Below are 27,859 nucleotides of genomic sequence, written 5' to 3'. Positions count from 1 at the left end.
TTCGATGGAGGTAACAGGAAGGAGAATCCCTGAAGCTGTTAACCTGTCTATCTCAGCCTTGACAGGTGCACACATCGCCACCGGAATAGGGCATGCCCGGAAAAACTTAGGGCGAGCTGAAGGTTTAAGAGTAATGTGGGCTTCAAAATCCGTGGCACGACCCAGACCAGCAGAGAACACGGACGAAAGTTCAGAACACAATCCATCCAGCTGTTGATACGGAATATCCTCAGATATGAGGTGCACATCATCATCAATGGAGAACCTAAACAACTGGAAAGCATCATAACCAAACAGGTTTTCAGTGCCCGCATGATCCACCACATAAAACGTGAGGGGCCTAACAACAGACTTGTAGGCAGTGGAAGCATCAAACTGGCCAATGATAGGAATTTTCTGTTTATTATAAGTTCTCAGATTTTGCGTAACTGGAGACAAGGGAGGGGAGCCCAACTCCAAATACGTGCGAGAATTAATGAGAGTTACTGCAGAGCCAGTGTCCACTTGCATGCGAATGTCTGTATCCAGGACACGAACAGTAACAAACAACTTATTTGTTTGAGAAAGCACACAGTTAACATCCGTGTCCGATGCCTCGTCCTCATCGACAGGAACTTCAGGGGACTGACACACAGCAGCGCTGTGGCCTTTTTTCCTACATGAATTACACGTGGCCCAATGTTTTGGACATGCGGCCCTGTCATACTTTACGAAACAACGTGGACAAGAAGGAAGTGCGGAACGAACCTGCTCCTGTGGTTGCTGTTTTCGCTGCGAGTCTTGCGGCCCAACGCAACGTTGTTTACGCGAGTGAACCGCCGCCACATCTTCGTTCTCCTGTGAAACAGGCAAATTGTCCATGTTGAAAGTTGACTGTACAGCGCCTGTACGTGTCTATTTGCGTGCCAGCAGCGTGAGACACTTCAAAGGATTGAGCGATGCTTAGAACTTCCGACAACGACGGGTTTGGCAGTTGTAGGGCACATTGCCGAACTTCTTTATCAGGAGCAAGCTGTAGAATAGCATCCCTAAACATTGAATCAGCATAAGACTCATGATTAGCGTCCGTGACAAACAGACATTTCCTACTCAGACTGTGTAGTTCCGCCACCCAAGCCTGGTAAGATTGATGGGGCTGTTTACGACACCGGTAGAACGCCACGCGGGCGGCAATGACATGGGTGTTTTTGCGGTAATAGTTAGACAATAAGTCACACATTTCTTGGAAGGACAGGGAGGCAGATTCCCACAGAGGGGCTAACTGAGATAGCAGCTGATAGATCCGTGGGGAAATCCAAGATATGAATAACGACTTACGCATAGGAGCGTCGACAACACCGAAAGCCAAGAAGTGTTGCCGCAAACGCTTCTCATAATCCTCCCAGTCTTCAGCGGCCTCGTCGTAAGGAGGGAATGGAGGAGGAGAAGAGGAAGACAGACGATGAGTAAGCGATGTCGACAACACCTGAATAGCAGCCGTCAGCTGTGTCTGTTGTTCAATGAGCACTTGCATAAGCTGTTCCATTACTGCCCCATCACGAATACACAAATCCACAATGCAGTGAAAATATCCCATCCTCGTCGCCAAAAAGTGTTATAACCTTTAATCACCAATAATTGCGTGGATATTCAAACACACTCACTTAGAAACAATAGCTGGTTAGATGATAACAACCCAGTATCTCTCATTCGACTGCCGTGCCGTGACATGCGGCTGGTGCCGTTCGTAGCTAGGTGGCACTCCTGTGCTCAGCCTAGTTGTGGAGCGCCTTTATCGCCATTTGCACGTACTGTCATGGCTGCACTGTTAAATGTCGTGGCACTGTCACAACAGTCAGCTCCAAGCATTCACTGCAGGACACAAAGATATTGAGCACCTTTGGTTGGAATTTAAAGGTATTGTTCACCATGTGCTAGAGAAATATGTGCATAGCAAAAATATAGGGGAGGGAAAGGATCCACCTTGGTTCAACAAACATATTAGGTAGCTAGCTGTTACTGTAGGGAAAATGCCAAAAGTGGTGTTGTCTGTATTTATACAAAAACAGGGATAAAATTCAAAAGGAGATGTGATATTGAAAAGTTAAGTGTAGAAAAGCATTTTGAAGCAGCTGCTATTCAGTTGTATTGTAAGTGAAGGAAAATGATAGTAATGATAGTGTACAGGTCACCATGTGGAGATGTAGATAAATATTTTTCAAAACTAGAAATTATGTGGAACATTGGGTACAATGAAAAAGCTACTGTGCTTCTTTGTGGGTATTTTAACATAAATCTGATGTGCAGTAATATGGTTAAAGATAAATTTCTGAATATTTTACAGAATTTTAACATGTTACCCCACGTAATAGGTCCTACCCGAATAACACACACATCACAGACCCTCATAGATAATATATTCCCAAACATAGATTCCAATGAGATGGAGGTAAATAATACTGACCTTGGTTTATCTGATCACAATGCTCTTGTGCTTACCGTTTCCCCAATGCATGTGAAAAAAACATCTTGCTACACTTATAAAAGAACTTTTTCTAAAGAAAACTGCACACATTTTGTTAATTGTCTAACCAATGAAAGCTGGACAGATGTGAGATCAGAATAAAGTGCAAATAATGCATATATTATCTTTTCTTCTATATTCATGTCAAAATTTGAAATGTGTTTCCCTAAGAAGTTAGTGAGGTCTAAGTCTTCAGAACAAAATGCACACAAACCTTGGATAACTACAGGCATTAGGATTTCCAGTGTAACCATGAAAAGACTGAACCAATAAATTAAAACTTGCTCAGATCCACAGTTTGTAGAATATGTAAAAACATACAGAAAAATATAATGAAAGGCAATAGCAAAGGCAAAGTTGCTTTATAATGACAACTTAATCAGTAACTCAGACAACAAACCACAAATTATATGGGACATTGTGAGGAATGAAACTACTACCTTGGGAGAAGAGGAAGAAATACTACTGAAAAGCAGTGAAAATTACAATATAGAAAAGAAGGAAATGGCAAACTATATTAATAACTATTTTTTAAATGTACCACATTCACTAAACTTAAACTTCACAAAACAAAAAATAATACTCGCTCCAAGGGTTGCCTGCAGCATGAATATTCCTTCAACAAATGAACAGGAAGTAATTAGGGTGATTAGAAGCTTAAAACCAAAAATGGCAGCAGGTGTTGATGAAGTAACAGTTTCAATCATAAAAAGGACTGCAGTGCAGATTGCAAAACCCTCAGCACATATTGCAAATTTATCCTTTAGTGAAGGCGTATTTCCTCAGCGACTGAAGATCTTAAAAGTGAGGCCACTATTTAAAAATGGAGACAGACATAAAATAGAAAACTACCATCCCATATCACTTCTTCCTGCTTCCTCCAAAATATTAGAGAAACTGATGAAATTGAGAGTCACTAGTTACCTAGACAATAATAAACTTTGGAATAGTAATCAATATGGTTTTCATGCAAAATGCAGCACAGAAACTGCAGTCATAGACTACACCCAAGAAACAATTAAAAATTTGGAGAAAAACAAAAGTGTGGTAGGAATCAATTTAGATTTATCTAAAGCTTTCGATACAGTTTGCCATGAAATCCTCCTTGATAAGCTGGAAGCAGTAGGTATTAGAGGAAGAGTTAAAATGTGGTTTGAGTTATATCTCAAAAACAGATCTCAGATTGTAGAGCTCGCCACTGTAAATTCAAATCAAAAAATAAGGTTAGTTTCAGAAGCAAAAGAAGTTCCTTTAGGAGTACCCCAGGGCAGCATCTTAGGTCCACTACTCTTTCTCATATATGTCAATGATTTACAGTTACAATATGATACAGCCAAAATTGTACCACATGCAGATGACACAAGTCTGATAGTGAGCGACTTTAAAAACTCGTTACAGTCATTACTGTCAAAATCCTAAAAGGTATTGCACTTGGTTCAGTGCAAATAAACTTACACTCAATGCAAAGAAAACGAATTACATACAGTTTGGTGAAATGATTCAGGATGAAGACAATCTAGAACTGGATGACACACTAATAGAGAGAGTGCATTTTGCAAAAGTGTTAGGAATGTATATAGATGAAGCTATGAATTGGAAACACCATGTAAAATTTCTTACACACAGACTTAACTCAGCCTGCTTTGCAGTGAGAGTTATTGCAAATGTTTGCACTCCAGAAGGCATCAGAATGGCATACTTCAGATACTTTCATTCTGTTGCCTCAATTGGAATAGTGTTGTGGACCTGCTCAAAATCTAATTTGAAAGACATTTTTATTTTACAAAAATGGGCTGTTCGAATAATTACCCACAGTCCGACACAAGCTCACTGCAGACCTCTTTTCAAAAAGTTAGGAATACTTACTCTGCCATCAGTCTATATACTTAAATGCATACTCTTAACCAAAACTAATCTAAGCAATCTCCACACAAATGCAGACTATCACAACTATAACACAAGGAACAAGAATCATCTCCACATAGAACAAGTAAGAAGAACACAAACTCAGAAGCATGTAAGCCACATGGGCATTAAGCTCTATAAAGCACTGCCTCAGTAATTACAGATTTAAAGGACAATACAAATTTTAAATTGGATCTTAGAAACTTTTTAATTGATAAATGTTGCTACTCAATAAATGAATATCTTGAAGACCAAGAAAATAACTTTACAAACTAACCTCCAAAATTTTCTGCCTTCGTTTGTTTCAGCTTTTATTATACCATCTACAGTAGTAGTTATATATTGTCACTGAGAAACAAATTACTATAAACCATTTATGTGGAAAGAAAGTGTACGTTTGCTGTCATTTATTATAGACAATTTCATTTTGTACATTCTATATTTTAATTTCTGTGTATGACAAATCCAATTGTAGACAATTTCATTCTGTATATGCTATATTGTTAATTTCTATGTATGACAAGTCCAATATCGCTTGTACGATGACACGGATGCTAAATAAATAAATAAATTGCTGTGAAAGCAGAGAACTTTGCATAGTCGTTTTAAATATAGTCACTGCCTCGTTGACATACAGAAATTATGCGAAATGAAAGCAGCTGTCAAAAGTCATGGAGAGATTGTTTTATCGAATTTGAAAGCAATATTTTATATGCAGATTCTAAAAATAACCCCAAAAACTTTTGGTCATACGTAAAATCTATGAATGCTACTAATAATTCAATACCTTCTCTTGCTGACAGTATGGGTAATGTTAATGGATGATGATAAACAGAAGGCTGAAATTCTAAACCTAGCTTTCAGAAACTCATTTATGGTAGAGGACTGCAGCACCATTTCCCCTTTTAATTATCAAGCAAACAAGGATAGCTTACATAGTGTTTAGTGTATCTGGGATTGTAAAACAGTGAAGATCCTTAGATGCCAGGAAGGCATCTGGCCCAGACGGTATCCCTGTAAGATTTTATGTTGACTATGCTACAAATATAGCACCATTCTTATCCATCATCTATCAAAGATCATTGGAACAGTGGAAAGTTCCATAGGACTGGAAAAAGGCCCATGTCATAGCAATATATAAAAAGGGTAAAAAATCAGATGCACATAATCACCGGCCAATTTCGCTGTCATAGATTTGTTGTAGACTCATGGAACATATTTTGCATTCAGATATAATGACCTTTCTAGACTATGAGAAGCTCATCTGCAGAAACCAGTATGGTTTTAGGAAACAGTGGTCATGAAAGACACAGCTGGCCCTCTTTGTGCATGATGTACAACAGGCTCTAGATACCGGCTCCCAGGTTGTTGCCATATTTCTCGACTTTCGAAAGGCGTTCAACTCAGTTCCACAATGTCACTTGCTCTGAAAAGTGTGCACTTACAGTCTATCCAATGACATATGTGGTTGTATATAAAGTTTTCTAACAGACAGAGAGCAGTATGTTGTCCTGAATGGGGAGACTTTAACAGAAATAAGCATAACGTCGGGTGTGCCCCAGGGCAGCGTAATAGGTGTGCTGGTTTTTATGATTTACATAAATGATCTGGTTGATGGTACTGACAGCAGCATTAGACTGTTTGCCGATGATGCTATAGTCTACAGGAAAGTAGTATCACATGAAAGTTGTGAACAAATCAATGAGAATTTGCAGAAAATAAATGTGTGGTGTAATGACTGGCAGTAATCTCCCAATATTAGTAAGTGTAATACAAAATAAATGCCCAGTCTCTGGAAGCAGTAACATCCGTTAAGTATCTGGGTGTGACTATTCGAAATGATCTCAAATGGAACAAACAGATTACAGAAGTAACTGGTAAGGCGAGCTCTAGATTGTGGTTTATTGGTAGAATCCTGAAGCTATGCATTCCTTCAATAAAGGAAATTGCTTACAATGCATTAGTTCATTCAGTCTTAGAAGTATTGTTCATCTGTATGGGACACTTACCAGATGGGTCTGATTCAAGAGATCGAGAAGGTCCAAAGAAGAGCAGCAAGATTTGTGACCAGTACATTTAGCCATCATGAGAGCATTACAAATCTCATAGGAAGTTTGAAGTGGGACATACTTGCAGATAGACAACTCTCTAAACGGAAGGGGCAGCTCACTAAATTCCAAAATTCAATGTTTGCTGAGGAGGTAGAAAATATATTATTATCATCAACTTTCAAATCACCCAAACTCGCGCGACTGGCGAGTGGAACAGAGTGGGGGATTATGACTTTGGCGTGAATAGTGCCTTCTACCGCACACCGCTTGGTGGCTAACAGAGTATATATGTAGATGTAGAATTCCCTGATTGGTCTTTGAATGCTGAAAGCTAACACTGTTTACTTACACTGCATTCAAAATCAGTTCATTATTGTTATCATATTTATCAGTATTTATATCCATATCTGTCTGCACGACCTCCTCATCATTGGTTAATCAGTTCAGTACTTTGACACAGTCATTTTCAATCTCATTTACTTTAGGTTCAATTAGTGCCAGATTACTTACAATACTCTTAATTATTAAAGTATCATCTTTTTCATTCTGATTTCCATTTACACTATTATCTGCTATGTCAAGAACATCATTCATGTATTCCACACACTCTGCCTCAACATCTGCAAAGACATCAACTACTTTCTGCTCAAAAAAGCCATCCATACTGGCATCACACTTATTCATTGTTTCATATACTCTGTTGGTCAATTTTGTTTACTTCTATTTCAGTCAATTTGGAACTCATTTATATTCTTCTAAATGGCAACATTTCACAGACCTTTTCCTCAATAAACTCATCAGTTTGGCTGAGTACTTCATTTAGTACTGACAAACATGTGTTTCCATTATAACATCTGTCTTAGTCTCAATAGTCTGCTCCTCATTTACATCAATGTTAATCACCAATGATTCGCCTTCTCCTTTGGCGTTCATTTACTGCTCAATATCATGTACTTTCTCAACAGCTTCATTCACTAACTCCACACATACCATTTCAACTACTATCACTTCCAATTCATCTGCTTGCATTTCATTTACATCCATGTCACCAATCACTGATCCATACATTCCTTCATTCTGCTGTCCATTTTCATAATCTACCATTGCTTTGTAAAATTTCTTTGCTAACTGCGCATGTTTTTCACAAATCTACTTCCATTCATCATCTAATTCATCCTTACTATATTTTTCCCTTTTTTAAGCCATTCATATCTCACTACAACTAGTATTCCCCTAGAATATTCATTCTTCAACCACTCATACTCTGCTTCCCATTCTTCTGTGTCCCTATCTGTAGGTTCTCTGTTACACAATGCCAAAGATCTTTCCTTGCTACCTGCATCAAGAATATTTGTACCCTCTGTGTTTTGTTGACCTAATCCAAATCATCACTACTAACAGTATCAATCTGAATTATTCTGGAGATCATTTCATTACTATCATGAAAACAGATGTGCACTAATTGACTTGTAGTAAATTGACAACATACTTACAGTCCCCTATTACGATTCATTTTCAATTACATTTTTTCAGCATAATTCCAAACAATTAAAATCTTACCATTAGACAACTTTTTGTGTATGAACTGTCCTATCTTCACTGTCACTGTGTACTTTAACCACTTGAATTACTAAAGCTTATTATTACTGCCCATGCCCACTGTCTCTTGCTTCTTATTGTTATGGACACTATCTATTACTTCAACAGACATTTTGTAAGTCTGGACTGTGCCTAAGTGGAACAGTCTTCACATGAAGAAGGCACCAACTGTAATTTTGGCACTACACAAAAATTCAGTTCATTAATCAACAGTCACTTTGATAGTTCTAAGTTCATTGCAAAGTCACGTTAGTTCTTAAACATGATACTTTCAATGTAAAGTGCTCCAATACTATGGGGCACCTATTTCACCCTCCTCATTACCTGTACAAATATGACCTTTATAGCTGCACCTCTGTTGAACCTGGCTGAAAATTTGGTATCAAAAGTATGTAGTATACAACAATTTTTTCTAAGGGAAAGATAGATATCACCTACAGGAAAATTAAAGAAGCCTTTGGAGAAAAGAGAAGCAGATGCATTATCAAAAGTGAAGAGGGGAAAGATGGAAGGTGGGAGGAATATAGAGAGGGTATATACAAGGTAAATGTACTTGATAGCAATATTATAGAAGTGGAAGAGGATGTAGATAAAGACGAGATGGAGAACCAATTTAGTGTTGAGGACAAAGTGTCCTGTGATTTCTGGGCTAACCTTGACATATCTCAAACTACAGTGTAATCCAAAGAAAACTCAACACCTGTAGCTGGAACTAGCTAAAGAAGTAGAATCAAAATCTGTAAAACTCCTTGGAATACATATTGATTCCAAACTAAACTGGTTACAACAAATTAATCATGTCTGCAAAAAATATATCAAGGGTGTCCTGCCTCATATAGAAATTAGCTGATCTAGTGAGCAACTGTAGTTCTGTGGATTCATTTTTTATATGTGAGGAGCAAAACAAGTGTTTAGTTCTTAGTTAATGAAGTAATGAAGCAAGAATCTAAGTTAAATGGATGCATCGACAAATTTATCAGAACTAATGAGAAATGTGTTAGGTAGGGTATTAATGGTTGGGGAGCCTGACTTTGCATTAGGGTAGATAACAAGATAAGGACTGAAGGGGTATGATGGAACTAACAGATTTGAATGAGTAATATAATGCTAACTGTATATAAGTAGGCATAGTTTTGTCATAGTGGCAATCTGCTTGAGCTTGGCAACATTTGGTACTGTTTATATTGTGTAATTCTTCACACTGAAACTGGAAAGTTGATGCACAAAGTAATCGTTTCATGAAGTACTAATTATATAGTGCTGTGTTTCTCATTTCACATGCTACTGAAAACTGTGATTTGTGTTCTGGTGGAAAGTGGTGGTGATACAATGAAGATAAAAGTTTTCACTAATTAACTGATAACTGTACCTCAAAAGTAATATGAATGATCTGACAATACTGAATAATGCAGAGAATATTTTGGGGTGTTTCACGAGTATTAAATTTCCAGGTTTGGTGAACGTAGTAATCTAAAAAAAAATGGTTCAAATGGCTCTGAGCACTATGGGACTTAATATCTATGGTCATCAGTCCCCTAGAACTTAGAACTACTTAAACCTAACTAACCTAAGGACATCACACACATCCATGCCCGAGGCAGGATTCGAACCTGCGACCGTAGCAGTCGCGCGGCTCCGGACTGAGCGCCTATAACCGCTAGACCACCGTGGCCGGCCTAGTAATCTAATTTGAATGATGTAATGTAACAATTTGAAGTGGCTTCCACAACTAAATCTAATTTGTCTAGTAATAGTTCAATGACATAATACTCATGGTTTAGTTCCGTTTGTAATATGTAAAACATATGCTTGGTCATTTAAAATATGACACTGGACATTTGTAATATTTGCAACAGTTATCGAGTGATATGATGTGATATTTTATTGCAGTTCTAGCCTTAGTAATTATTAGTGAACTAAAGTAATATGTTTTGTTTTACTTTCTGCATATAATATCGGAGGGCAGCTGCCTCCAAGGACACTGGTGAAATTAGAGGACATGGGACAAACATCTGGACCTGTAACATGCTTGTGCTTGTTTGTAGCTATGTGTAACATTGAAAAGTGTGTTTGTGATCAAGAAGTAACAAATCGACTGGAAGATGGGAAATTTAATCATCTGTGTTTACATAGACAAAAAACTGTGTTGTCTCAATTTTTTTTCTGTTGCTAAATAATTTCTGGTTTTCAGGGACAAATGTTTGATAAAGAAATTTGGTTTTCTTATATTGGGTTATTTTATGATTTTGTATTTGAATATGTTTTGACCAGTTTGTATTTCTTTGTATTGTAGATTTATGGCCAGTTTTGGCAACCCAAAATAATTTTGAATCTGAAAGTGTGATATACTTTGTAAAAACTTTTCGGCTTATTGTCTATACATTAGATTACATAGTCAGCTGTCTGGCAATATTTGTCTATATAAATCAAAGTGTAGGTGATATAAAAATCACATGGATTCCTTCCAGTTGTGTTGTTTCCTCTTCCCCTCAAAATTGTTATTATTATTTTGTACATTCTGAGATATCTTAAATATTTTCATTTATATGACATGTGCACAGTACCTAAAAAGCCACAAATATTGGCCCAGGGTTTATCCAACTTACGTTTATCATCTATAACATTCCTGTTGTTGTCAGGCTGTGGCTAAACATGCCTTGGTGCACGACCAGCACATCTTGGCACAGTGTTACACTGTCCGGGTTATCTGGATACTTCCTACTAACACCAACCTATCTGAACTCCGGAGATGGGAACTTGCTCTTCAATATATCCTCTCTTCCCGTTATCCACCAGGCCTCAATCTCCGCTAATTTCAAGTTGCCGCCACTCATACCTCACCTGTCATTCAACAACATCTTTGCCTCTGCACTTCTGCCTCGACTGACATCTCTGCCCAAACTCTTTTGTCTTTAAATATGTCTGCTTGTGTCTGTATATGTGTGGATGGATATGTGTGTGTGTGCAAGTGTATACCCGTCCTTTTTTCCCCCTAATGTAAGTCTTTCCGCTCCCGGGACTGGAATGACTCCTTACTCCTTTCGTCTTTCCCTCTCCTTCCCTCTTTCCTGATGAGGCAACAGTTTGTTGCGAAAGCTTGAATTTTGTGTGTATGTTTGTGTTCGTTTGTGTGTCTGTCGACCTGCCAGCACTTTCATTTGGTATAGTACATTAATTGGTATATATCGCTGTATTTTCTTTGTATATGTAAGCTTTATGTAAACATGGCATATCTAATATCATTTTAAGAAATGATCCCAGGAAAAATAGACTAAAAGAGGCATGTTGAAGTTAATCAGTTCATCAGAAGTTTGGTGGGCAGTGAGTTAAGAAATGAGCAAGGTCTGTGTCCTCCAGTAAATTACATCATAAAGTGTTTATAATAGAAGGAAACATTCCACGAAGGAAAAATATATTTAAAAACAAAGATGATGTGACTTACCAAATGAAAGTGCTGGCAGGTCGACAGACACACAAACAAACACAAACATACACACAAAATCCAAGCTTTCGCAACCAACGGTTGCCTCGTCAGGAAAGAGGGAAGGAGAAGGAAAGACAAAAGGATATGGGTTGTGTGTGTGGATGGATATATGTGTGTGTGCGAGTGTATACCTGTCCTTTTTTCCCCCTAAGGTAAGTCTTTCCGCTCCCGGGATTGGAATGACTCCTTACCCTCTCCCTTAAAACCCATATCCTTTTGTCTTTCCTTCTCCTTCCCTCTTTCCTGACGAGGCAACCGTTGGTTGCGAAAGCTTGGATTTTGTGTGTATGTTTGTGTTTGTTTGTGTGTCTGTCGACCTGCCAGCACTTTCATTTGGTAAGTCACATCATCTTTGTTTTTAAATATACATCATAAAGTGTACCACATTTTATCTAAATCTTGCATCTGGGAGATCATTATGTAATTTAGTGGCAGTTTTAAATGGTTAATGGGACAGTGAATGTGTAATTATTATCATGGAATGAGTTGAACTTCAATAATGATAGTCATCTATTGTGACAATAGGGTCAGTTTGTGAACTGTGTTATTTCCAAATTGTAATTACTGTGTACATAGTGCTTGTACCAGCTTGACTGTTAGATCTGAAAGACATTGTTTGAAGAGCATAATTCCATGGTTGTATTAATTGTTTTCCACATGTGAATAGCTATAACTGTGCATCTATGTTAGGTTACTGCACTCGAATAATGTTGTACGACATCAACTAAGGGCAGTGTGTGGTTATCTGTTTATCTGTGCATAAATTAGAATAAATGAGACTTGATATGACCATAAACATTGGTTTGTTCAGCAATCAAAGTGAATTTAAAGTGTGTGAAATTAAAAGTTGGTGAAGACTACAGTGTTGACAGTAGCCTACTTTCAACACCAACTTTTCAGCCAAGTTTGATGGATGTGGGGCCACTGAGGCCAAATTTGTACAGATAGTGGGTAGGCAGCATGTTGACAAATAAACTTCAGTATTCTTTGACATAATATATAATGATTTCATTACTACAGTCATCAAAAAATGATTCCAACTACAACATCCAGGTAGGAAGATGCAAATAACTGGATCACAGAGGGTGTAAGGGTATCATGTAAGACTGAGAGGTTACTGTAGGTGCAAAGTTTAACTACAAATGATTCCTGATTCTACAGTTATTGTGCAAGACACTTCTCCATAAAAATATTTAGGGCTAAATAAAAAGCAAATGCTGCCTACATAAAAGATTCAAATAACAAATGTGGTGTATGATGAAGAAAGACTTGCCCAAATGACACCAAACAGAAAGTCCCAAGAATGTCTATACTTCAATAGTTAGTAAATAAAATATGAAATGCTCTTGTTTTGAATTTAATAAAGATTTTTTTCATAATTATCTAGCACTCTTTTTGTTGGGCACACTTCATCAACAAAATATTTCCTTCCACAGTGTATGAATTCTGAGAAATTACTTTCTTTAAAAGTCTGCAATTTTAGCAAATGTTTTTCAAATTATTTGGAGTATAAAAAACTTACTCTCATCTGGTCTCAGTAGCTACATAATACAAGAAGTTAATAATGAAATCTTAAAACCAATATACAATATAATTACACCTGAAAAACTTTGCAGGAACAATATAACAATATAATTAGCTGCTCAATGAGCAGTGGCATTTTTCTTCATATTTAAAATGTCCAAGATAATTTCATTACTGAAGAAAGAAGGTAAACAACTTACAACCAATCTCTCTGCTCTCAACTGTATCCAAAATAAAAGAAAAAATGTTTGTACACAAGTATAGACCTTTCTTGAAAGTAATTCTTTATCAATAGCACAATAGTTGGGCCTTTGGAGAAACAAATACATCAGTGAATCTATCTTTTTCCTTATTGACCAGATAGCAAATACATTTAATGAAAAATGCTAAACTTCTGCACTTTTTATTGACCTTGCAGAAACATTGGATCTAACCAACCACACTTTGCTCCTATGCAGACTAGCTGCTTGTTGTATAACAGGAGAGTATGGAACAAGTTATTACATTATTACAGCCATATCAGTTGAACAGAGTTCAGCTGGTAGAAATAACGACACAGTATGCAAGAACAGCTCATTTCGGTATGAGGGTGGTCTGAAAAGTTCTCAGAAGAGAATAGATAAAAAGTACTTACATCACTGAAACTTTAATTTTTCAATGTAGTCTCCTTGTAGATTAATGCACTTGGTCCAGTGATTTTCCAGTGCTTTGTTCCCTTCTCGAAAATGAGTTTCCTCCAGGCCTGCAAAATAGTTGTCATCTCCAGCTATCATTTCTTCGTTTGAAGTGAATCTTCATCCACCAAGAAAAATTTTCGGTTTTGGGGAGAGATGGAAGTCTGATGGGGCCATATCAGGTGAATAAGGTGGGTGTGGCAACAATTCATACCTTAATTCATGTAATTTTGCCATCGCAATGGCACATGTGTGCAGGTGTGCGTTGTCGTTATGAAAGATGACTTTCTTCCTTGCTAAACCTGGCCTTTTTTGCGTATCTTTTGTTACAGTTTGTCCAGGAAGTTAGCATAGTTTTTCCCAGTAATTGTTTGCCCAGTTAGGAGATAATCTACAAACACAATCACCTTTGGATCCCAGAACACTGATGCCATGATCTTTCCCGTTGAAGGAATTGTCTTTGCTTTGTTTGGTGGTAGAGAATCAGCATGTTTCCACTGCTTTGACTGTTTTGTCTCTGGGGTATAGTAGTGCACCCAAGTTTTATCTGTGGTCACAAACTGGCACAGAAAATCTTGTTCGTTTCTCCTAAAATGGGTCAGACATTGTTCCGATATGTCCATTCTCATGCGTTTTTGATCCAGAGTTAAGAGTCTTGGCTCCCATCTTGCAGATAATGTTTTCATTTCTAATTCTTCAGTTAAAATGTGATATACCCTTTCAGATGACATCTGGCATGTGTGAATAATTTCACGCACTTTCAGTTGGTGATCCTCCATGGCCATTTTGTGCACTTTTGCAATGATTTATGGAGTAGTGACACATCTTAGCCAACCACTGTGTGGATCATCATCTAAGCTCTCCTGACCAAATTTAAATTTGTCTACTTGGCAACAATTGAATATGAAGGAGCAGAGTCCTGCATTGTATTCTGGAAACTGGCATGAATGTCCTTTGTTTTCATACCTTTCTTTACAAAGAACTTAAATCACTGCTCAAATCTCAGTTTTTTCCATCTATACAAATCACTATGTGGGAACAACAGAGCCACATCACCACCACAGCTCTCTTCCAAGAGCACTGATGTGGCACGTGTTTACAGGCAACAGTCGAATGAATGAATCAGGTGAAGAAGTTTTTGCGTAGTGCTGACCTCTTGTGGTGATTCCAAGAACTTTTCAAACCACCATCATACAATGTCAGTCCATTGGAGTCTCCATTGTGTAACCCTAGGCTCACTCTTCTTCATCCTTCTTAAAAACTAAATCCCACAAAACCTATCATCAATAGCATCTCTTTTATTCACAGACAATACAAACATCTTCTCTCATAACATCTCTCCACAACTGATCATGATTGACTTAGTAGACTGTGTGGAAGGTTCTGGTACTGGCTCTATGGTATTAGCTTCTTGCTTACTTCTGAGAAAATTATTCATGTGATCTTATGACCATCAAAGAACCATACAACATTTACAGAATGAATAGTCATTGCAAATACAGTTCTTTCAACAGTGAGTGTATTCCTTGGAACATTTATAGAATATACATGCACAGAAAAGCTGCTGAGCAAACTGAGCAGTTTGTGATATGCATTTGGAATAGTTAGTCATTGGTATGACTTTTAACCACTATAAGAATTGTAAACTTTGATCTTGTGAATTCTATAAGCTCTACTTCCTTTTAGCATTTCTGTCTGGCAATCAACACAAATAAAAAAAGATTTCTAATGAAAAACAACTTGTTAAGACTGAAATAAAATCGCCATCACATGCAACTACTAAGCCAGTTTTCGGAGTGGGAATATTTGTCCCAAGTATGTACATTTAAGTCACTGCTTTTTTTTGTAAATAAAAGTCCCTATCTACTTTAAACTAATAATTATGTGCATGATCATTACACTCTAAACAGAGATAACATTATCTGTCAAGCCACAGACTCAGTAAACACTATGACAGTGTGAGGCAAATAAGTATTTATTTATTTATTTATCTTATAGCTCGAAACATGTATTTAACATGCATGGGCAATGTTATAATAATTACATTCAGATTATTGATACACAATATAAATAGATTACATGCTACTAAGTTAAATATCATTGAAGTATATTTAATATAGCATTCCTGAGGTCAAATCATGTCAGCACCATACTGTATGGGCACTTCAGTACAAGCCATTTTTTTAACTCGTTTTTAAAAATTCTACCAGAAAGCTGTTTCAGGTTGTTTGGCAGAGAATTATAAAATATTGCTCCCTTAATGAATGGGGTATTTGTTGTTAGATTCAATCGTCTGCTCACCATATGAAAGTCTGATTTTTGTCTTGTATTGTAATCATGGATTTCCATATTCTTGTTTATCACTTTTTTGTCTTTTTTCACTAATAATATTGATTGAAACATATATACTGCATAGATAGTCATAATATTAAACTTAATAAACAGGTTTTTACATGAAGTTCTGGGTCTTACTTTTGCCATAGTTCTTATTACTCTTTTCTGCAATACAAATACCCTTTTTATATTGTACTGGCTACACCCACCCCACAATACAATTCCATAAGATAGATGGGGATACACCAACCCAAAATACGCTATTTTTATTGCTTCGATATCTAAATATTGAACTAATCTCCTTAGTAAATACAGACTAGATGTTATTTTACCACAGACATGATCTATTTGCTGATTCCATGAAAGTCTGTCATCTATATATATCCCCCGAAATTTACATTCTGAACAGGTATTTTCCTGAATGTCCTCATTTAGAACAGTATTTTTATTTGAACTACTTGTCTTAAAATAAATTAAATTAGTTTTGTTAATATTGACCCTCAGGTTTTCTTTTTCAAAATGTGTTTCGGCTTTTTCAACAAAATTCTGTACCACTGAATTTAGGTCATCATTACTACATGCCCAGCAAACCCCAGAGGTGTCATCAGCATACATAGTAATACGATGACTGGTGTCTAATACTTTTGGGAAATCATTCACGTAGCAAATAAACAAGAAGGGGCCCAAGATAGAGCCTTGTGGCACACCAAAATTTATGTTCCTTATCTTTGATCTTCTTTTTGCAATTACCTCTCCATTATCATACACAACTTCTGTGCATTGTTGTCTATCTTTAAGGTAAGATTCTATTAAAAGCAACAGTTTCCCACTGACACCATTATAAGCAAGTTTACTTAAAAGAGCGCCATGATGGACTCTGTCAAACGCTTTGGAAAGATCTAAAAACACTCCTGCCGTTTCGTATCCCACATTTATTTTCTCCATCAGACAGTGCACAAACTGTACTGCTGCAGATATGGTGCTCCGACCACTTCTAAAGCCGTGTTGGAAATCTCCTATTAAGTTATTCATATTATAGTGCTCAATTAGGATTTCTAGCATTATTTTTTCAATTAATTTACCAAACCTGACGTTAAGGCAACTGGTCTGTAGTTCTGTGGTTGTTTTCTTTCCCCTTTTTTATATAAAGGTTTAACTAAAGCAAGTTTAAGTTTCTTCGGAAACACACCTTCCTCAAGTACACAGTTTATTAGATGGACTAACGGTCTGGCTAACTCACCCTTGCATTTTTTCAGTAGAAAAGGAGAGAATTCATCCCATACAGCTGATCTTTTATTTTTTAGGTTGTCAATTAGCTCTGTTACGTCCTTGATGGTTACTGTAGGTAGCATACAAGAGTCCCTTTCCTTTTCCTTATCATATTTAAACGGCCTCTCCTGTTTCATGCAAGTATCATTTTCAATAGCATCTATAAAGTAATCATTAAATATATTGCTAACTATATAAGGATCAGAAAAATTATCATTATGTATACTTAACTCTATATTATTAATTTTAGTTTTTGAATCAGTATTCCCCATATCATTAACTACTGCCCAGCACGACTTTGAGACACAGTCAGAATTTCGGATCTGTTTACTAATATGTTCTACTTTCCTTCTCCTTACTTCCTTGCAATACTCATATTTATATTTTTTATAATCCTCTTTATATGAATCAAGACTGGTTTCTCTGTGTAGCTTATACATATACTCCATTCCTTCTTTGAGTCTTTTCGTTTTTTCATCGAGTTTTACACGTTTGACTACTGGAGGTTTATTTTTATTTACATTCATCTTCTTTGCTGGGATAGTAATATCAATATGTCTAGTTAAAATTTTTAAAAATACTTCCCATTTGCTGTCAACTCCCCTTTCTCTATAAACTGATTCCCAAGATTCTTGACCCAAAGTATTCTTTAGCAAGGTGATGTTGTATTCAGAAAATAATCTTCTATTCTCAAATTTTTTGTTTTGTTTAAGTTTATTAAGACAACCAATCACTAATAATTGTCCTAGATGATCAGATATGTGCCCGTTTACAGTCTGTGCCGAAACAACATTTTCATAATTGGTCATCACATGATCTATGGAACTGCTGCTTGACTCAATTATTCTAGTGGGCACATGACCAAGTAGATCTTTAATATCATAGGATCTTATGCAGTCTTGTAAACCTTTGCATTCCTGGCTGTTGCTTAGTGTGTTTATATTAAAGTCTCCTAACATTACAATATTTACTGTATTGCCACCCTTGCTTAGCTTCCCCAATACACTATCCAGTGCTTCCAGGAAAACCTCGAGATTACCAGAAGGGGCTCGATATATACCTAGAACAATAAGTGGGACGGATACAATCATTAACTTAATTATCACTGCTTCAAAGTCTTTCTCGATACAGCAGACATTCAATAAATTGCCTAACTTAGCAGACAATAACAAGAACTATGTCTGCAAAAACATTACAAGTACATTGTTAAAGCCTTATTTTTGTTGGGTTGATGAATTTATAGAAACTGTGGCAATGTAATTAGTTGAAGACAAAGACTGAAAATGAAAGTGTGGAATACCTTTGTCATTAAATTCATACTTCCTTTGTGTCTTGCCAGTGCAGCTTATGTTTCGATGTAACATACACCCTCATTGTCTGTTTCATGTATTCTTCCTCTAAAATAATGAGGACTGTATAACTTATATTCTTTGTGCTTTATTGTGGATCAACATTCCCAGAAGTAGTGGCACTGATAAAGGCAATGATAAATGACAAACATACTGTAAGGTAACAGGGGATAATATGGAACTCTTTCAAGTAATTTAAATTTTAAAGCACGGCAGCAGAGATAATATGCTGGGCAAAAATAGACCGGAAAATATTTGTTTGTGTTTTGATGGACATTGTAGTTCCGTTGGATAGTGTTTTGGTTTTCTTTTAATTGCAACGAATTATATAAGTGTGGTGATAATTTGTAAAATTATATAATGTATTTAGATTTAAGTATTTAAATATTATAAAATACTGTAAATGAATTGTGGCCATGTTTAGCAATTATTTTGACTACTGTGGTGTCATGTGACCCGACTCAGGACTGTGGATGTGAGCGGGAAAATCGAGGTCTTGTGTGGTTGGCCGTTGTGGTGGCGAGTTGGGAGCGGCAAAGTCCCGCGAGTGCAAGCATGGACGCCAGGGTATGCGATGGAACAAAGTGACAGTGTGTGGGTGTGAGACAAACAGTGTACGAATTGCACCGATTATTATTTGTGAACTTAAAAATGCATGGCCACAACGTTAAAGCGTTTCTTTTGAATAAATAAGTTTCAATCTGAACGTGTATAGTTCAATTCACTGCTCTTCAAAAGCCAGCCAATATCAGACTCAATAATAGGGGCGATAATGTAACCGTTTACTACCAACCCCCTTTACAGATGAGCCACGTGACAAAAATAGGTAGTAAACGAGCCCGAGTTTTGTTGCAATTGGGGGCTCGTCCGGGATAGGACTTTCTTCCATATTCCATAGTATTTCGGAATCGAATTTCTGTCTGATGTTAGGCTTTTGAGCAGTCAGTGTGGGGGCTCTGAGCTAAATCGGTGCATTAGCAGTACCGGAGTGTTTGTGCTGGACAAGATACGCGCTGCCCCGTGGTTACGCCGATATAAGGCCACCACGATTGTGAAGCAGTCAGTTACACAGTCTGATGAGTCGACCACGTGTTTGCCGCGGGTAAAACAGTCGTCCGTGCCGCGAAACGTGCTGCCGCGAGAAGAAACCGTCGTCCGTGCCACGTCCACGTGTTGCTACGGGTAAAGCAGTCGAAGCTGTATCCACGTGCTGCCGACGATCAACGCCGTCGTCCGTGCCACCAACCAACACGACTACATGCTGCCAGGGGCCTACGCAACGTGTTCTCGCTCCTGATTGAGTTTGCTGTGTGTCCACGCCGCCGATTAAGATTCATTGCATAGCTGTGCTGCGGAGCTCACTGCAGACGTCGCGTCACAACGAGGATTTAAAAGATAAGTACAGCCAGCAGCTACATTGCAAGATTGTGTCCTTTTCATTAGCCATGGCCGATGAGACGAGTGAATCTCAAAGTAAAGGCGAATCAGTGGATGTTAGGAGTACCTGTAGTAGCCCTAGCATGCCAAAAGAAATAGGCTGGATACCAGGAAGTGACCTCAGCACTTTTTTTGTAAAACTTACTAGTAAATTAGGAGAAATAGACTCGAAAATAGGGAATATAAAAACTGCAATAGTTGGAGAAATGGATTCGAAAATAGGGGATATGGAATTAAGGCTTAGTGATAAAATAAAGACAGTGAGTGATAAAGTTGAAAACACAGTTAAAATTGTTGAGGGAATTATCGAGAGAGTTGATGAGGTTGAAAGAGGCCTAGTAGCCAAGGTGGACACTGTGCAAAGTAATCTTGTGGGGCAGATTCAGGTACAGGAACAGAAATGCACATTATTTCAAGGACAAACAGAGGCAGACATTGAATCCATTAAGATAGGAGTGCTGGACTGCCATAAGGGAATTACTGACAATAAGAAGGAATTAGAAGGGGAAATAAATGTCTTGAGGGAAACAGTTAATACTGTGGCAGCAGGGAATGGAAATTTATTGTTGGGATATCCTCTGGGGCATGGATTTCAGTCAAAACCTTTTAATGGGGAGAATAAATACCATGCAGTTGACTTTCTAGCTGCATGTAAGGATAACTTTGTGACAGGGATGAGTGAGGAGGCAAAAATTAAATATGTTAAGAGGCAGTTGGAAGGGGGAACTCAAACATGGGCAAACCAAAATGATGATAAATTTTGTGATTTGAAAACCTTCGAAAACCTGTTCTTGAACAAATACTGGGGTCAAGCAAAACAATTTAGATTGCAAAACGATTTTTTGAATGGATCCAGTTACAAGAGTGGAAAGGAAAGTATGAGAGAGTTATGTGTTAGAGAACAGAATAAATTAAATCATCTGGATAGGCCACTGGGCATATTAACAAAAATATCTACACTAAAGAGAAGATTACCAGAGCATTTGCAATGGGATTTGATTCACAGTGCAACAGATTCAGTGGAAGAATTTCTTAATTTTGTGGGTAATATGGACAGGGCATTGTGTTACAGACCTAAATACATGGAACATAGGGAGGTACGAAGCTTGACATGCATGTCTGTTAAAAAAAAAATTATTGGGGGCTATGTATATGAGTATTTATAATTGGAGTATTATTTGTGTTACTGTGTAAGTTGTGTTGCGATGCCATTGTTGGTGGTCAACAAACTTCATTATACTGTATGTATTTGCAATAAGGGAATCTGTTGTCCAATGGATTTGCACAACTGGTGTGGGTGTGATAGAAGCCTTGTTGAAAGTCATATGGGAACTGAAACCTACTGTACATATAATCTATTTCTGTATAAATGTGTGGAGAATATAGGAGGGAGGAAATCTGCAAATAGTTTGTTAAAAAGAAAAAAAAAAAAAGGTTGAGATTTTATTAAAATTTCTAATGTATCTGTGGCACCGGGAGTTGATACTGGTGCGTGGGGGTAGGATTGGTGCTGGGACAGTCATGTAGGGCAGTCACTAAATATGCAAATTGTAGAGGCATATGGGAAATAATTAACTTGCTTATTATAAGATGTTCATGAGGGAAGTGAGGGAAAGAACACTAATGGCTAAGTGGATGCTTGTAAAAGTTTATGACCTTGGTGAGTTTGGTTGCCATTTATGATTGAATCTAGATAGCCATGGAAATGTCATGAAAGAATGGGTTTCAAGATATTGCCAAATATTATGTGAAAATTTATATAGGAATTCATAAAAAAAATTGAGTGTATTTATGTACAGTGATATAGCTGTATGGATGCTTAAAAAAAATAATAATAATAATAAGAATCTGCATCTGGGAATAAATTCTCTTGGTGCAGGGGTAGAAGTGTCGGAGCTCCTGATCTGGGAACATTTGAAGGGTGAAATAGAATATATTTAACTATGCCATGTTTTTGTTTGATTTATGTGCATGTTTGTCATTTGTACAAACCTCAATAAGAACTGATCAGTGAAAACAGGATGTTCCAGGGAGGATTTGGATAGCCTGATTCCTGGGAAATGTGGGTCTGCATGTTTAGGCAAGATTTATGAGGATTTGATTAAATTTTGATAGGATGGCTTGGCTAATGAGAGGAAGCACAGTGCTGTTGGCTGACAAGTTTGGAAAGACTATATTCCAATGCAAAAACCTGTGAACACAAGGATCTGGTTACAACAACTTCGTTCAACTTACAGAATCAACTGTATAAAAAAGTGGAAGTGTTAATGTGCAGTGAGTGTGCAACCTACATATAGACTAACATCGGCATTTATTTTGCCTGCCCAATCAGACTCAATGGGAGACTATCTAATTGTATATTTGAGTTGGATACATTGTTGGATTATGTATGTATGTTTTCTGATCACAGTACTTACACTGATTAACTCACCACTATAACACTGTTCTACATGTTTTGGTGCCATTATAGTTCTAATTAAAATGTGTAATATATAAAGTAATATGGGTTCACTCCATTTGGTGCTACTTCATGTTGCCACTACTAAGGTAATGTCTCCATGAAGTGGGGGTATGTAAGGTAACAGGGGATAATATGGAACTCTTTCAAGTAATTTAAATTTTAAAGCACGGCAGCAGAGATAATATGCTGGGCAAAAATAGACCGGAAAATATTTGTTTGTGTTTTGATGGACATTGTAGTTCCGTTGGATAGTGTTTTGGTTTTCTTTTAATTGCAACGAATTATATAAGTGTGGTGATAATTTGTAAAATTATATAATGTATTTAGATTTAAGTATTTAAATATTATAAAATACTGTAAATGAATTGTGGCCATGTTTAGCAATTATTTTGACTACTGTGGTGTCATGTGACCCGACTCAGGACTGTGGATGTGAGCGGGAAAATCGAGGTCTTGTGTGGTTGGCCGTTGTGGTGGCGAGTTAGGAGCGGCAAAGTTCCGCGAGTGCAAGCATGGACGCCAGGGTATGCGATGGAACAAAGTGAAAGTGTGTGGGTGTGAGACAAACAGTGTACGAATTGCACCGATTATTATTTGTGAACTTAAAAATGCATGGCCACAACGTTAAAGTGTTTCTTTTGAATAAATAAGTTTCAATCTGAACGTGTATAGTTCAATTCACTGCTCTTCAAAAGCCAGCCAATATCAGACTCAATAATAGGGGCGATAATGCAACCGTTTACTACCAACCCCCTTTACAGATGAGCCACGTGACAAAAATAGGTAGTAAACGAGCCCGAGTTCTGTTGCAATACCAAACATGAGTATACACTCATGCATGCCACCTTGTCAGTACAGTAATTGGTATTTTGTAGGAAGTGTCCACTGATGTACCATTGGCAACAAATTTTGGATAAGTGCCAGGCACTTCATATAGTTTGCTGCTCAACAATTTGCCACTTATCTGCTTTGTGTGAGGGATTAGCCGAGCGGTCTAAGACACTGCAGTCATGGACTGTGCAGCTGGTCCCGGCAGAGGTTCGAGTCCTCCCTTGGGCATGGGGGTGTGTGTTTGTCCTTAGGATAATTTAGGTTAAGTAGTGTGTAAGCTTAGGGAATGATGACCTTAGTAGTTAAGTTCCATAAGATTTCACACACATCTGAACATTTTTTTTCTGCTTTGTGTCTTCTGTACCATAAGGAAAATTCAGCATACTGTCCTAGCTTCTGGAACTTTCATGTGACACTTCGGTGTACTGATGACAACCTGCAATTCATCCTGACCTTAAATGCTTTAGACACACAAACATTTTATTGACTCACATCCTGTGTAATATGCCATCAATGCACAAATATGTTCACCTTAAGGACACTGTGCACCACTGAGGGCTTAAACTGACAGAACTTCAAATCCAATAAGTTTTGGCACAAATCAATTTCTTCATTCTGGTATCATCTTTGACCCTGGTGAAAAAATCAGAAATCTCCAAGGAAATGTTAAAACAGGTGTGGTTTAACCAGTTGTCTTTTGCAGTAAAAAGTGCTGTGGTTTCATGTAACAGCACCAATTTAGACTCGCAGTTATTTATTGATGAGTAGATATATATTATTACATGATAACTCAAATGAGGAACCACAAACAGAATAGACAGTTGTAAATACTGTTAAGGTGGATGCTGCTACAGGTGAGCAGCTTTCACTAGCAGAATAAGTAGGCTAATTACAGAGCAGCGTCAAAGCTCTGGAATAACAATTTGAGGAATTTCAGTGTATCCCAGCAACCCTCAGCCTGCCATATGATTGCAGCATTTGATATGATGTCAGCTACACTTGAGTCACTGAGGGTATCCTTGCCGTTTTGGACAGCTGGCTAGAAAATGCACCCCTTTGTGTAACTACTGATTAGAGGATGTATAATGTGTTGCTATAATGCAGAATGCCTACACTCCACCACAACAGCAACTAAAGGCTCTTCCATTTCACGTGATATGGTGCCACCTCATCACAATCCTTCTCAAGAAGGAAAATTGGTTCCTACTATCAGAAATGTGGCTCTCTCAGGCATATAAGACAACAATCCATGAATCACAATGTTGGTACACTATGTTACTTATAACTCCACATTCATTTCCTGAAACTATTTAACTGACTAAGTATCAGATGTCAGTATTCTACCACAAAAACTTGAAGATCAGTCTGATTTTATTTCCTGGCTCACAGCTGTGAACAACTCTAAGGTAAATACTGTTGGACAACACAGTAAGATGGTGAGTCTGGGTCTTACAAAGAAATTGCAGTCGACCGTCCTGATAACCAATGACACCGAACCTATTCTTAGGGTGCATTTTCTAAACCATTTTCACAGTGATGTGTTCCTGTGGAAGTCTCAACTCCATGTAAATGGTGAGACAATATACAGACATACAATCTGTTTGAGCATTCCTCAAGAACTGAAAACCCCCAGTGTTTGGGTGTGGGATTATGACAGTGGAATCCTTTGGATTCACCTGTCAAAACAGAAGCATCATTGAAAGACAAACTTCTTAGCACAGTGAACATTACCAGCATGTTACTTGGAAAAGTGATGGCCTAGTAGGAAGTGACAACATGCGTAGTTAAGTACAATGAAGTGTTCTGCACTTGAAGTGGTGCTCGCACTGCTGCTGTAAAGAAGATTCAGACTAAACTACAGAAGTTAAAAGGTGGATTCACTCCCTTGTTAACTTTGGATGACACAGAACAGGTGCTGCACCTCTCACCAATGTGCTAGATAACACCTGCCTTCACATTCCTGCTATGCTGGGACAGTTCATCACTTTTCAGCTATTGAAATATACCAACACAAAGAAAAGAAAGAAAGAGAAGAGGATTATTTAACTTTTAAATACCCTTTGGGTGTCACCCCTCATTTTAATTCAGAAGAAAGACAGTTCCTGACATTCTAGTGAGCTTGTCATGCATGGAACATGGAGACATCTCTGGACTGTTACCCTGCTCCAGACCAACAACATGACTGCCCACCTTGAGGTGTTCCCTTCTTATTACAACACAAGACTGTTAGAACCACCAAGGTTTCTATCGAAAGTTTGCTCCAGCTAGATGACACCATAGGTTGTGGCAACCCATTGTTGCCCAATGTTTGCACTGCATCACTCAGCGGCTGACCACCCTGTGCCATTTCCTGAGAAGCTCACACAGCTGACACCTAAACTGACTGCTGCATCTGTCAACGAGGTCATCCCATCACTGGGCCATACTCTACAGGACACTTCCCCTTTTTGCCCTGTATTACAATCATTCTTCATGAAGGAATGGATATTCATTCATCCTACGAGCTCTGCTTTCCAGGGAGTGGGCTGTGTGTGCTATAATTAGTCAGAGACTGAAACTGAAAAAGGGAGTGTGGAGTAACTCTGTTGCTCAACTCACAGTTTCCTTGAGTCATTATTTTTCCTGCCAGTATAACTCATGTTTCCATGTAATGTGCATCATCATTGTGTGTCGCATGTCTTCTTCCAGTAAATTAATAAACTGTGTATAACTAATATTGTTTCCACAGACTAATTTATGTCAAATGTACCTTTATTTTTGCTTACAATATTATAATCTTGAATATAATTGTTGTTAACTTATAATTAATTCTTATGTTGATATGTATATTCTGTCCTTTGCGGTGCATATAAATGTAAAACTCACTGGAATACAAATACATAAGCTTTTTCAGTATATGCGGTAACATATATTTCATGTCATGATCAAGATTTCATGGAGAAACAAATAAAATGAAAGAAGATTGTGTTAATGATGACCACCATCTACAGCAGTTAGCACAAATTATGTGAATTGAAATTTGTTTTAAAAACTGTGTTCTGCAGCTGACATGTATAGGATCAACTCATTTTCACTCGTTAGTTGCGGTATTACATCATACTAAGAAATGTGTAAGTAAATTAGATTAATGAATAGGGAATCCACTGGAAGCTATCATAGATCAATCTCTGGACATTACAGCCAGTCTTAGATGATGCATTCTGTGGAACATGTTAATGAAGAGCTTCAAAAATTACCAAAAAGGCCATCACATTTGGGTGTGATTCACACTTCATCCCTCACGTGTTATGTTATATGTAAATGTTCTCTATTAGAATGCTTCCAGTAAGAGGCAACATACACAGCTATTGGAAGCATCATCCTGTCTGACCAAACTGTTACCTATTAGTATTCTGTCCTAGCAAACTGCAATGTTTCCAAAGGGTAGTTTTTGAGAATGATATATTTTTAAAAATAGAGTTGTACGTTAAATAGTTACAGCTGTAGTAGGAGAGTAAAGTAGAATACTACAGAAAGGCCAACCCACTGATCTGAAAGAAAACACAGTTAGTACCTACCATCAAGACCTAAGATATGTTATAAGTAAAAATATGAATTTCAACTAACAATACAGCAAAATTAAAATATAAGTGTAGTATAAAATGTTTTATACTTAACAGAATATAATTTGGAAACCACACAAACTCAACTGATTACTGCTAGATGTATGAAAGGCAATTAAAACTACAATAGAACAAGTAAGAAAAGGGGAAATTGATATAAACAGTGTCCTAAGTTCTAGGCTTCTTGGATGCTGTGCCACAACTGTGGATCTCAAATCATACATGGCAGGTACTAGCACATTACAAGCAGCTACCAGGAAATATTTTAAATTTTTCAACTAGCTGAAACACCTAATAAGTTTACGCAAGCAAACCTAGAAGCAAATTATTTGTGGCAAATTTAATATTACACTACTGACCATTAAAATTGCTACACCAAGAAGAAATGCAGATGATAAACTGAGTATAGATAGAAGACATCTATGGATGTTGCACTATGAACTAGAATATCATTTACAACTTTATTGTTGGAAATAATCAAGTGTTGGACATCAGCGAAACTGTGTGACCTCTGTTGGTACTAAACAGCAAGTTAATTGTAGTCTCTACCAATAACTGCTCCCTACAGTCTTGCTATTCTAAGTCACTTTATAAAGCCATTTTAGAGATCTGGAAGGATTAATATGGGACTACAATTACAAATGGCTTTCTAATCTCCTTTGCTATACATGTGTGTCAGTATTGATTATAAAACCAATTAGGAACTGTACCTTTGTAATGGATTAATAACAAATATATTTCAAATGTGATCCCATCATGTCAGTACAAAATATTACCATTAGAACTGCCATCATCACCAGTAGAATTACCACTTTTCACCAACACAGTTATGTTAA

The sequence above is a fragment of the Schistocerca cancellata genome, chromosome 2 (genome assembly GCF_023864275.1).
Source record: "Schistocerca cancellata isolate TAMUIC-IGC-003103 chromosome 2, iqSchCanc2.1, whole genome shotgun sequence".
In the NCBI taxonomy this organism is placed as follows: Eukaryota; Metazoa; Arthropoda; class Insecta; order Orthoptera; family Acrididae; genus Schistocerca; species Schistocerca cancellata.
Note: the sequence above shows the minus strand (reverse complement) of the source record.